Here is a 12,467-nt window from a genome sequence, read left to right as displayed (position 1 = left end):
ATCAAATAATCAAATGTATGAAGTCGTCTTATTTTCAAATATTGCAAAATTAAATGTTGCAATATTTAACTTGGAAATCTCGAAAGTGAAGCGAGAGTGCAAGTACTCTTTTTCGACGATAAATTAAAAATCGCAACTCACTTAGTTTTATTATTTCTTATAACATTTATATGATAAGAACAACACTGGTGCCAAAGGACATCGCAATGAAAATTTTTAACGTACTCATAAAATCAATATGAAATAAGTTATTTTTATATTCAGTTATATTTTGTGGTTGGGCTTCCTGAAAGCTCGCCTGGCTAAGCCGCAATACTTAGTAATGTTGTGTTCCGGTTTTAATGGTGAGTGAGCCAGTGTAACTACAGACATGACGTAACATCTTAGTTCCTGAATTAGGTGGCGTATTAGCAATGTAAGATTTTTTTTTACGGCGCCAATGTCTATGGCCAGTGATAACCACGTGCCTTGAGGTGACCCTCATAAAAAAACTAATTTGAATAAACGCGGTAAATTGCAATATTTTTTATGTACGTCTGCGAAATATATTTATTTTATTGCCAATGTAATTAACTAAAAATAATGTCGTCAGTAGAAAGAAAGAAAGATTAAAGTACCGAAATGGTACTTTTGGGAAATAAGGTTTACTAACTTAACTTTAAACCTCATTTCCCAACAGTACCATTCTGGCGCTTTAGCTTTTCTCTCTTCCCACTGACCATGTGATTGTAATCTGTATACAAGGCTTTCATTGCTTTCACTCTCATTACAATATTAAAGGTAAAACCGTTGCTTTATTCCACATTTTTAATCTGTCTGTCTATAATTTATTACATTATGTTAGCAGCCTGTAAATTTCCCACTGCTGGGCTAAGGCCTCCTCTCCCTTAGAGGAGAAGGTTTGGAGTATATTCCATCACGCTGCTCGAATGCAGGTTGGTGGAATACACATGTGGCAGAATTTCGTTGAAATAAGACACATGCAGGTTTCTTCAAGATGTTTTCCTTCACCGCCGAGCACGAGATGAATTATAAACACAAATTAAGCACGTGAAATTCAGTGGTGCTTGCCTGGGTTTGAACCCGAAATCATCGGTTAAGATGCACGCGTTCTAATCACTCGGCCATCTCGGCTTTAATTTATAAAAAACGGCGGCTATAATTTATAAAAACATAAAATTTAATTTAATGTTTTTACCAAACTTTTATAAATGTGAAACTGTTTAAGAGTTGGTGATTATTCTTAAATGAACTGCATCAAACCTAAATATCCCTACGTCAGTCAATTGCGACCACTATCGTTCAGTCCATTTCATTTACAATTTAAAATATATCGATTACAAATAAACCACGTAATTGTAAGCGGTCACCTACTCTAAGAAATATTAACCTTTCTTTAAAAACCTTTTTTTTTATGATATCGGTAGGCGGACGAGAAAATGGGTCACCTGATGGTAAGTGGTCACCACTGCCCATAGACAATGGCGTTGTAAGAAATATTAACCATTCCTTACATCACCAATGCGTCACCAACCTTGGGAACTAAGATGTTATGTTCCCTGTGCCTGTAGTTACACTGGCTCACTCACCCTTCAAACCGGAACATAACAATACATTGTACTGTTATTTGGCGGTAGAATATCTGATGAGTGGGTGGTACCTACCCAGACGGGCTCGCACAAAGCCCTACCACCAAGCATCTACAGTGTCCTATCTAGTCTTCAAAATAAAGGGTATTTTCTATTCTGAACCTGTGGTAGTTCATTTTCACTATCAATAAGTAGGTGTAATGCGTCTATTAAATAAAGGAAAATGAATTTGAAAAATGAAATTTAAAAATATAAAAACTGTAGAATATTCTAGCATTCTCTTCATAAGAGAATATTATTTTTATTGTCTTCTTTAGTAGTAATGCTTGCGCGGTATTATTTAGACTATAGTCTGACACTGAAGTACTAGCACTAATTACGTCGCGTACAGTCAGAAGCGTACTTTGATATGAAGATATTTAATTGATATAAATTTAGTGGTTTTTTTTATGAAAATTGTATACTAGTTACTTTAAAAATGGGCCACAAAAAATTGTTTCTACGTTTAACATCATTATTGTTATTCAAGTATGTTTGTTTTTTGAATACTAGCTTTGCAATTCGTTTTCCCCCGCAAATGATTAAGATCATACACGGCCAATGTAAGGCGCGATATATAAAAAAAATTATGATATTTTTTAATTAACGAGATATCCGTGGCAAAAAATATTTTAGTTCGAATTGATGGTTCAATGTCTGAGAATTTAACATTTTTATTGTATAAATAAATTTACCTGGTTGCAGAGCGTTAGTCACGTTTAACCTACCATCAAATAGCGATATTGTTGCGTTCCGGTTTGAGGGGCGAGTGAGCCAGTGTAACTACAGGCACAAGGGTCATAACATCTTAGTTTTCAAGATTGGTATTATGAGGAACGTATGATATTTCTTGAAGTACCAATGTCTATGGGCAATGATAGCCACTTACCATCAGGTGGCTTATTCAGTATTTCCCATTTATAATTTATTCTAATGACTATATAACAATATATTTATGTTTGGAGAGTGACAGACAGATCTATTAGGTATTAAATTAACTTATATTAATTATAAAAAAAAATCAATAATGTTCAACTCTTTGAATTTTTTCACATATTATTGTTACCGATTGTACATCGAGAGTACATAAATTCACGCTTGTAACCAACTCGGCTTTGTCCTGGGTACTGCCATTTGTATTTCTCGTAAATTCCTCACGTAATTAAACACTAAAGTCTCGGTTGAGTTATATGCTTACTGCGGAGGAATAGTACGGACCATCCCTCTGAGTGACCGACTCAGTTTCGATATGGGTAATTTCTTGATAGTAACTTCTATACAAGTAGTATTGGAAGCTTCTAGTAAACGAAAATGTCTTATGTATTAGTAAGTAACATTGCTTAAAGATTTATTTGCTTAAAATTTAACAAGGAAGATCCGATATCAAATTCTTAAAGAAAACATAACATGAATTCGCAAAGAGGGGGCAAGTATAAATTTATTTGTAACAATGAATGAAATTGTTATAAACACCTGAAGACGTTGTAAGACGTTCAAATTGAACTCTATTAGAACTGATAAATAAAGCTATTTTTTATGGTAAAGGTCAGAATATGGGTCACCTGATGGTAAGCGGTCACTACCGCCCATAGACAATAGAGCTGTAAGAAACATTAACCATTCCTTACATCACCAATGCGCCACCGACCTTGGGAACTATGATGTTATGTCCCTTGTGCCTGTAGTTACACTGGCTCATTCACCCTTCAAACCGGAACACAACAATGCTGAGTACTGTTGGTACCTACCCAAACGGGCTTGCACAAAGCCCTACCCCTAAAAATAAACATGAAACATAACATAATCAGCCTGTAAATTTCCCACTGCTGGGCTAAGGCCTCCTCTCCCGTCGAGGAGAAGGTATGGAGCATATTCCACCTCGCTGCTCCAATGCGGGTTGGTGGAATACACATGTGGCAGAATTTCGTTGAAATTAGACACATGTAGGTTTCCTCACGATGTTTTCCTTCACCGCCGAGCACGAGATGAATTATAAGCAAATTAAGCACATGTAAATTCAGTGGTGCCTGCCTGGGTTTGAACCCGAAATCATCGGTTAAGATGCACGCGTTCTAACCACGTATATATATATATATATATATATATATATATATATATATATATATATATATATATATATATATGTATATATATATATAAGTGTATTTAACTAACATTACTTTGTATTTCTATATGTTGAAGAAGAGTAACTACTGAGCTTCTTGCCGGTTATTCTCGGTAGAATCTGCATTCCGAACCGGTGATAGCTTTACTTGATATAGTTTAATAAATAATTATTCAAAAGTGATTGTAAAGTCCTACTCGAATAAAGTATATTCTGATATACAGAACTAACTTTGACTCATTAAAAACACGACCCCGGCATAAATGGCCTAAAAATAGCAAAAATCCAGGCCTCAAGATCACATTCTCATTCTTTGACATAGAAAAACTAATATCATTTAATCTTATTAAGGATATTGGTAGGGAAAGAGACGAGATCAAATATCATATTAACTTTGCACAAACGATAAAATAGGACACCGTAATTAATGGGTAGGAAGATTGACTTATATTCGGGGCCGTCTCTTGAGACAAATGGAGGTCGAAGTTTTGATACATTTGTTTCTGTGTATTTCGTTATTTTATGTGTATTAATATGGAATGCTTTTCTTTTCGGAGTATGTTCCGTCACAAGTTCTTTTTTATTTACAATATAGGTGGTCGGTAATATATGACCACGATCGCCCACAGATATTGGCAGGAAATATTAACCATTCCTTGTATCGTCAATGCCAACTTTGGGAAATTAGATGTTTTATGTCTCTTGTGCTTGTTTGCACTGGATAACTCGGTCTTCTAATGGAATCAAAGTTAGAATATGATTAAGAGATTGCGGGTTCATGCTCTGAATGCTCACGTGCTTAAATTGTGCCTTTAATTCTTCTTTTGATGATGAGCGTGGGCGAACAAACACCGAACCTTCTTCTTTCCGAATTTGCTAACATCATGAAAAAATACAAAGTAAACAGGTGTTTAATGTACACGACCAGCTATAGTTTCTTGTGAATTATTGCTTTTGTCGAAATTTGTCAGGAAGATTTTATCATCGATATTTTTCCGAACGTATCACATTACAGAATTAAGATGCAAATTGATATTTTGACTTATGGATTGATGAAATATTTGTTCTGAAGATAAAAAATCTAATTAGATACATTTTTCAGTTAGACATAAACAAAACAAGATAGCTAAATGAAAAGAATATTAATAAAAATAAAATTAAAAATTTAGATCAAATATTTTCCAAACTTAAGAAAATGCTAAAACAATAAAACGGCGGCCTTTTTAGGACTGAGAATTGCCACCGTTTGTAAAGGAATTATGTTTAATTGCCTGTTGCGTATTCTGTAAAATTATGGAATTAAAAATAACCTTTTAAATCAAGTAAAATGTCATTCACGTTATCGATTATGGGTGGATCTATTTTGTTAGAACAAACTCGAAACTAGGATACTCAGAACGCATTTATGATGATATAAGTTTGACTATAATAAACTAACCTGTAAAGGTTTCACTGCTGGGCAACAGTCTCCTACTTCTATTGAGAAGAAGATTATTCCTAGCTTATTCCGACATGTGTCACCACTTTCACCGCCTAGCAACTGACGAATTCTAACATAAATTAAACATAAATATTAAGTGGTACTTGCTTGGCTGTGAACTCGTAATTATCTGTTAAGAATCACATTCTCTAACCACTAAGTCGTCTCGGTTTTTTAAAGAACCCATCAAATTAACCCTAACTTTACAGATTTATTCTCGTGAGTCCGTTTGAACAAATCCACGTGTTACTTACACGTGGATTTGTTACGAAGTATTACAGAATAGTACTGTTAAGCTAGACGAATATTTTACAAAGTGTATATTAATCACTTTTATTTACATACGAATTATTTACGTACTTAACTCTTTCAGTCACGCTTTTAGATTAAGAATATGTTGCATTATTGTTTTGGCATTATCTACAGCTAAAATATCACTGAAAGTGAAAAATGAAAAAAAATCTAGGTATGAAGGCTTTCGAGGAATGAGGTGGGAGTGACACTAACCACCGTGACTATTGATAGAAACAAAACAATTATGAGTTACTTATATTGTTTATTAATATTATAATAAAATTTTCCACAACGAAACTAAGGTAAAAAATATTTTTTATGAAAATCTGAAAAACAAGCTTATCAATATACAATACTACAATCAAGGAAATGAAAGAAAATCCTGTGCCACCACTTGTGGGATTTTCTATCAACAGTATAACTTCCTTTTAGTTGATCGAATTTATCAACGTAGTTCATATTCGCATTGTAATCTTTCACTGATTCCGGACATGATACTTCAATACTGGTATCATCACGCTCTCAGCGGGTAATTTTTCCGACATCCTTAGGGTCATGATAATTTGATAACATAAAAACTGATCTCTTATCTTTCTATTTCAAAAAAGATATTTTTGTGTCACTCATCCGGTAATCATGTTCACCTCTTTGCAAATGCTTGTCTTCAACACAGTTCCACAGGCGAAAATATTATCTTCTCGTAATTTTACTTGCAAAAGCCAACTGAATCTATTGAAGCTCATGAACCTCGATACATAGCCGTCATGCAAATCAGGTGCTGATGACCAGTAATCTCTGTAGCTCGGCAATTTCTTTATACCCATTACCAAGTTCAAAGCAATAAAAACATCAAGCTCTTCTGTAGTGGTGGGTGTGTAAAGCTTTCCTCATTGAGTAGTGTAAAGGTTAGTTTCAAAGCATAAAATATCTTGTAAATCTGTCCAAAAAAGGCGAAATAGTAAGAGGTGGAATATTCTCCATGCTAAGAATTTGATCGGTTATTCCCACACTTTCAGTAAGGTCACCAGGTATGTCCATTCTATAATCCATTTTGGAGCTATTATAGCCGGTCTGTTTGAGTTTACGGTGTTAGACTCTGTAGATTCAGGATTGTGAAGCACTAAGCTAGACAGAGGGACGTCATCATCGGAATCAAAGTTGTCATAATCAGTCACTTGAACTTCTCCAATCGAATCGTCTAACACCAGCGGATTTGGCTGATCTTCTGTATCATCATCGCTACAAATACTCTCGCTATCTGAAGGAATATCTTCCAACAAGTATTCTTCGATTTGTCTATTATTTAGCTTGCGCGGGATACTGAAATAAATATAAAAATACATAAATACTTACATGCTTAACTCTTATGTAGATTAGCCCTATAAACCTGCAACAGTCACGGTGGTTAGTTTACTAACCACTATATTTTCGTGGTCAATACACATTGAAAATATAAAAGTAATGATAGTTTCATACACATACATATGAAATGAACAGGAGAATAAGTTGAATACAAAACATTGAAGAAAAACGTTACCTACCCGTTTCACAGATATATTTTTATCAAACACAAGAAAAAATGTACGTTAGCGCAATTTTCAAATGAAAAAAAATGAACTGTCATCCATCGAATATCCCGCCAATCGGTCGCTTCTTGTCAAAAATGGTACAAAAATTCACGATAACAGAAATTCACGCGATTGTCGGTAGATGGCGTAGATTTTAATATAAAAAATCGGAAAGAGGTGGTTATTGACACTAACCACCAAGACTGAAAGAGTTAAATAAATATAATATTAAAAACGTAATTAAATTAGCTACTGTACTAATGATGATCGTGTGGAATAGTGGCAAGAATGCTAGCAGCATTTTCTTATCGAATCTCAATTATGATGTCACTTCTCATGACATACATATATATAGCCATAAAAGCAATAGTTTTAAGATGATGTTAACCTAATTAGTATTAAGTTCTAATTTTCGTTTTTATTTTATGGTTTATTTCTTTTTAATCTGTAGTAATTTTTGTTATTTCATTTTATTGTTCATATTTTTATTTTCATTGTAAAGATATTAATGTAGGAGTGTAGTTTTTAGTTTTTTGTTATTTAATTTATGTATAATGTAAACGCCTGTAGTGCTGTATCACACTGTCCAAGAATAATTTGTTTCCTACTTTTACGTAATAATATTTTGTGAATATGCCGATGGTGTTTCGAAAATCTATAAATAAATAAATTAATATAAATAAATGATTCTCTGATCGAATAATTAACCAGAGACATTATAACGAGATGTTATATACAAATGTTTTTACACCATTGTTCCAAGGTCTAAGTGCTTCAACAGAAAACCCAATTTGGAATCAGCGAGGTTTTTATTTGCATGCACTATTTGTATTCGCGCTGACCGCAGTGATTTCGTTTGTTAATCTTCTAAGTGCAAAGATTCCGTTCAATATCGACTCTCACAATGTATGGATAACATTTTTACTAGAACGAATGGGGCTGTTTGCTGAATTAAAAAGGTTCCTTTGGTTTTTGCGTGTGATCGTTGGAAGATATTTCATTGGAAAGGATTTCTATATAGATAATGAAATTCCATGAATTTGCATCTAAGTTGACTAATTTTCTATGAAAGCAGTAAAACCTCCATCATATGAAATTATATCAATATAAATAATACGAATGTGTCAGCTAGTTTTTTAAATTTTTATTTGGGTTCAACATTTTGTTGATCAACATAATACATATTGGTCAACAAAATTAAAATAAAATGAACCCGCTATCTGTCAAATATCTAATAAAAATCTGCCAAGGACTCCTTGTCGTCGGAGTAGGCTTAAAGTTTATTAAAATGCAATAGAATTCCATTAAAAACGTGCAGGTTTCCTTACGATGGATAGGATGGTGTTTGCCCGAGTATAGGTAATAAGACTTTGTGCAAGTTACTCCTTTGCATAATTAGTATTAACATTTGAATGGTAAGGAAATCAGTGTCTTTTCAGATGCAAGAGAATACAGTTTCATTCTCATGGTTGGCGATGGCGATTTTTAAAGTGTTATAATATTTGATGATAAAAACCGATGAAATAAGCTCTTAGAGTATAAGGTCGGAAGACTAAACAACCTTAATTTTTACTACCCTAAAATTCCTTACGAGACTTTTAAAGAAAAATAATTATCATTAATGAAAATTGCACGTTTTATAATAAAAGTTTTCCAAACGCTTAGTTCTTAACATTTTAAGATAACAATAAAAGCGTCAACAGTTATACTTCCCAAGTATTCTGGCCATCTTCCAACTATATACAGAGATATTAATATTTCCACGATAGACGCTTATGGATTATAACTTAAAAAACATTCCTAGAGAAAAGTTTTTACTTTATATAAAGAAAGAACAAAGGGCTTAAGATTATTTCGACACATGCAATTATTCTCAAGTTCTTCCTTCGCCGTCGAGCAAGAAATTAATTGAAAAGGCACTTAATTTAAGCAAATCAGTTATGCCCGTATCAATGAGCGCGTACGACTCAGTACTTGTGACAGAATTGAAGCGTTTTTTTATGTGAAATGTGTCAATTAAACATAACATATTAAATCTTGCACTTCAAAGTGTCATCAAAATTTTTCCTTCATACAATTCAGAAATTTATCTAAAGGAATTTATAGATTTTAGTACAACTTTATATTTTTTTATTTAAATTCAATTTTTTTTTAAATTGTTTGTTCGACATGCAATGGACCGAGCTGATGTAATTTACCTACACTTAGTACTCTAAGAAATATTTAACTTAGTACTTTGTAAATATTTAACTTAGTACTTTAAGAAATATTTAAATAGTCGAAACATGTACCATGTTTGGTGGAGAATAATTGGTGGTTGAAAGTCGCAAAATTGAAGGCACAGGTCTGAGTGGCTCCAATTAGTAAAGGCTCGTGATCATCATTGGACTTTCAACGGCTTGATTGCACGAATGATTGTTTGAGACCAGCTTGCCTTATTGCCGATAAATAATAATTTATTCTGTTTCATATCGTAAAATAACATTGGACGTGATATTTCACACAAAATAAAAGTTCCACAAGATAGCTTAATATCACGTCTCTAAAACAATTTTCGAATTTTAACAAATAATATAACAAGATGAAATTGGCTGATACAAGTTTTGACACAACTAAAATTGTTTAAAGAAAATAAAATTAATTTCTTAGAAAAACGTCGACTCAGTGACCCCTACCATAGTTTCAACTATATATTATGCAATACAAAAGTTGCCATCAGCTTCTTAACTACTAATTTTGATAGCTTAATTCGCTTGATTATTTTAAAAGAAACTTCGATGTATACTCGGCGAGTAAAATTATAAGGTCGATTTAAAATGAAAAGATGACTCCATGCGATATTTTTTTTTATGGAATTATAGAGTATATATTTTCAAGTTTTTTTAAGCAACGTTTGTAGTTGCATAACATGCAAAGACTTTATTCTGTGGAAAAACGTATTTGCGCGTTTCCCTCAAATGAAGTGGGGGACTATGTGGGACTCACCGGCACTGAGTGTACGGGAACACACTAAAAAAACAATGGAAGCCATGGCGTTTCTATGAAGGTATGCAGAGATGATAAAAGTTATGGTAAACGAAAATGGCTTGTCGCATAAAAAAATCTTTCGTTTTTCTCGTATACTTGTTGAAACTTGTGATAAAAAATGGAACTTTGTAACGAAGAATTATTAAAATTATATTTTTGAAGTCATAACTTCTTATGGGAGGGTAAACTGATTCGTTACGTAACGCGTTACGGCTTCCCTTTCTCTTACGCATAAAGCAGCGATTAGTTGAAGCTATCACTTCTGTCGGGCGACCCGAGACGCACACGTATTTTTTAATAGTTTGACTATTTGCTGATGATACTTCTTTAATTTTTAAAATAAAAAGACGTCTTTCAATATATGACGATGTGAACAATACTCTCTCTGAAATAGTAAATTGGTTTAGTGTTAATAATTTAATGTTAAATAGTAAAAAGACTAAATGTATTAAATTCACTACTCCCAATGTAAGATGTGTCAAAACGAGTGTACGCTTAAACGGGGAAGCATTAGATGTTTTAGAATCAACAGAGTTCCTTGGTATGACAATAGACTCTAAGCTCCAATGGGGCCCCCATATAAATAAGTTGGCGAATAGACTCAGCTCTGCAGCCTATGCGGTAAAAAAAATTAGACTTTTGACTGATGTGGATACGGCTCGCCTTGTGTACTTCAGTTATTTCCACAGTATAATGTCGTATGGCATCCTACTCTGGGGTAATGCAGCTGACATTAATACTATTTTTGTACTGCAGAAGAGGGCTATTCGTGCAATTTATAACCTGGGCCCAAAAGATTCGTTAAGAGATAAATTTAAAGAAATTAAAATAATGACTGTCGCTTCTCAATTTGTTTTTGATAATGTTATGTATGTACGCAAAAACATAAACGATTTTCCCAGAAATTGTGACGTACATTCTATTAACACTAGGAACAAGAATAAACTTGTTACTCCAAGTACCCGATTACACAGGGTTAGTAACTCTTTTTTGGGGCAATGTATACGTTTTTACAACAGGATCCCAGAAAACGTTCAAAATTATTCAATTATAAAATTCAAAAGAATCGTTAAAGAGCGTTTGTGTGCTAAAGGATATTACAACACTAATGACTTTTTAGTTGACTGCACACCTTGGGAATGAAATGATCGCCTCCAGGCTGTTTCAAATAACTAAAATATAATTATTATTGTACATGCAAAATGGAAAAAAAAAAAAAAAAAATATCCCGCTGAGTTTCTTTCGCCGGTTCTTGTCAGGTCCGAGGTGCTAAATTCCGAACCGGTGGTAGATTTTTGACAATCAATAAGCAAGTGTAAACACTTCTATATTGAATAAAGATTTTTGATTTGATTTGATTTGATTTGATATTATTAGATTTAAGTAACAAAATATATAAAATTATGCATCATATTAAGTCACATAATTGATTATTTACCCAATTTATTGACGGAATGCCTTAACAAGAAATTGCAGTAAGTTCATTGAACTTGTGACGCAAACGTTTAGAGATAGATGTAACTCAAAACGTCAGTTAAATTAATAATAAAAAATAGATGTAACTTAGAGCGCGGTCGAAACACGAATATCAAATATAAATTCAATAATATACATTGCGAAAGCTTAAAATTTACAGGAACCAGTAATTATAGGGATATTTTTTTATTATAAAATATAAAGAACACTCACTCGATTTCAATCTATTTTAGGAATAGTTTTATCAGACATATGGTAAGGGCTCTGGCATATGTCCAAATAACTTAGTAACCTCCAAAATACAGATAGGGTTGGTTTGCGAAATGTATCCGAAAATAGCAATTACAGTATTAACTTCAAGAGCGTTTCTTGTATGAGCACTTGTGTCAGTATCTTAGCAGTTCTTATATTTAGACTATTATTAACATTCAGTGCCTTTGTAGGGAGTAAATTGTCTATTTAAACTTATTTTGCTACGTGATATTGTTTTTTATATTTCAAGATGGTTTAAAAGCAATCATGACTGCCTTAAAGTCTAGGGGCTAGATGTAAATCCGCAGATCCAAAAGTCCTGATTTCAAACTCTATGTTCGGCCGATAAAAATCTATTAAGATTTAAAAAAAAAATCAGGATCAGCTCGAAGTCTGAAAATTGGAAGTGTCTACGCTCCCATGCCTCAAAAATCACGTGAAGTCGTGGATCTGTGTCTGAACTCTTTCTGGTCGTGTCCGATTTGCTGTCCTATTGGATTATAAGGGCGAAGCAACCGTGAGCGTTTGTGTTTGTCCTGTGTAGTTGGTTAGTCTCCCTTGAAATTACCACCGTGGGCTAATCGATCAGGATGATATCAAGAATTTTAGATTTACAA

The 12,467-nt window shown here is 33.3% G+C and overlaps 1 protein-coding gene across 2 annotated transcripts in view; it reads left to right on the top strand.

Annotated features, from left to right (window-relative positions):
- The window catches only part of LOC113397063 (nephrin-like), a 117,868-nt gene that overhangs the window by 75,793 nt on the left and 29,608 nt on the right, over positions 1 to 12,467 (top strand). The gene's annotated exons all lie outside the window — the stretch shown is intronic.

This window comes from Vanessa tameamea, chromosome 19 (assembly GCF_037043105.1).
Source record: "Vanessa tameamea isolate UH-Manoa-2023 chromosome 19, ilVanTame1 primary haplotype, whole genome shotgun sequence".
Taxonomy (NCBI): Eukaryota; Metazoa; Arthropoda; class Insecta; order Lepidoptera; family Nymphalidae; genus Vanessa; species Vanessa tameamea.
The sequence above is the reverse complement of the archived record's forward strand: the minus strand, read 5'-3'. Positions and strand labels throughout refer to the sequence as shown.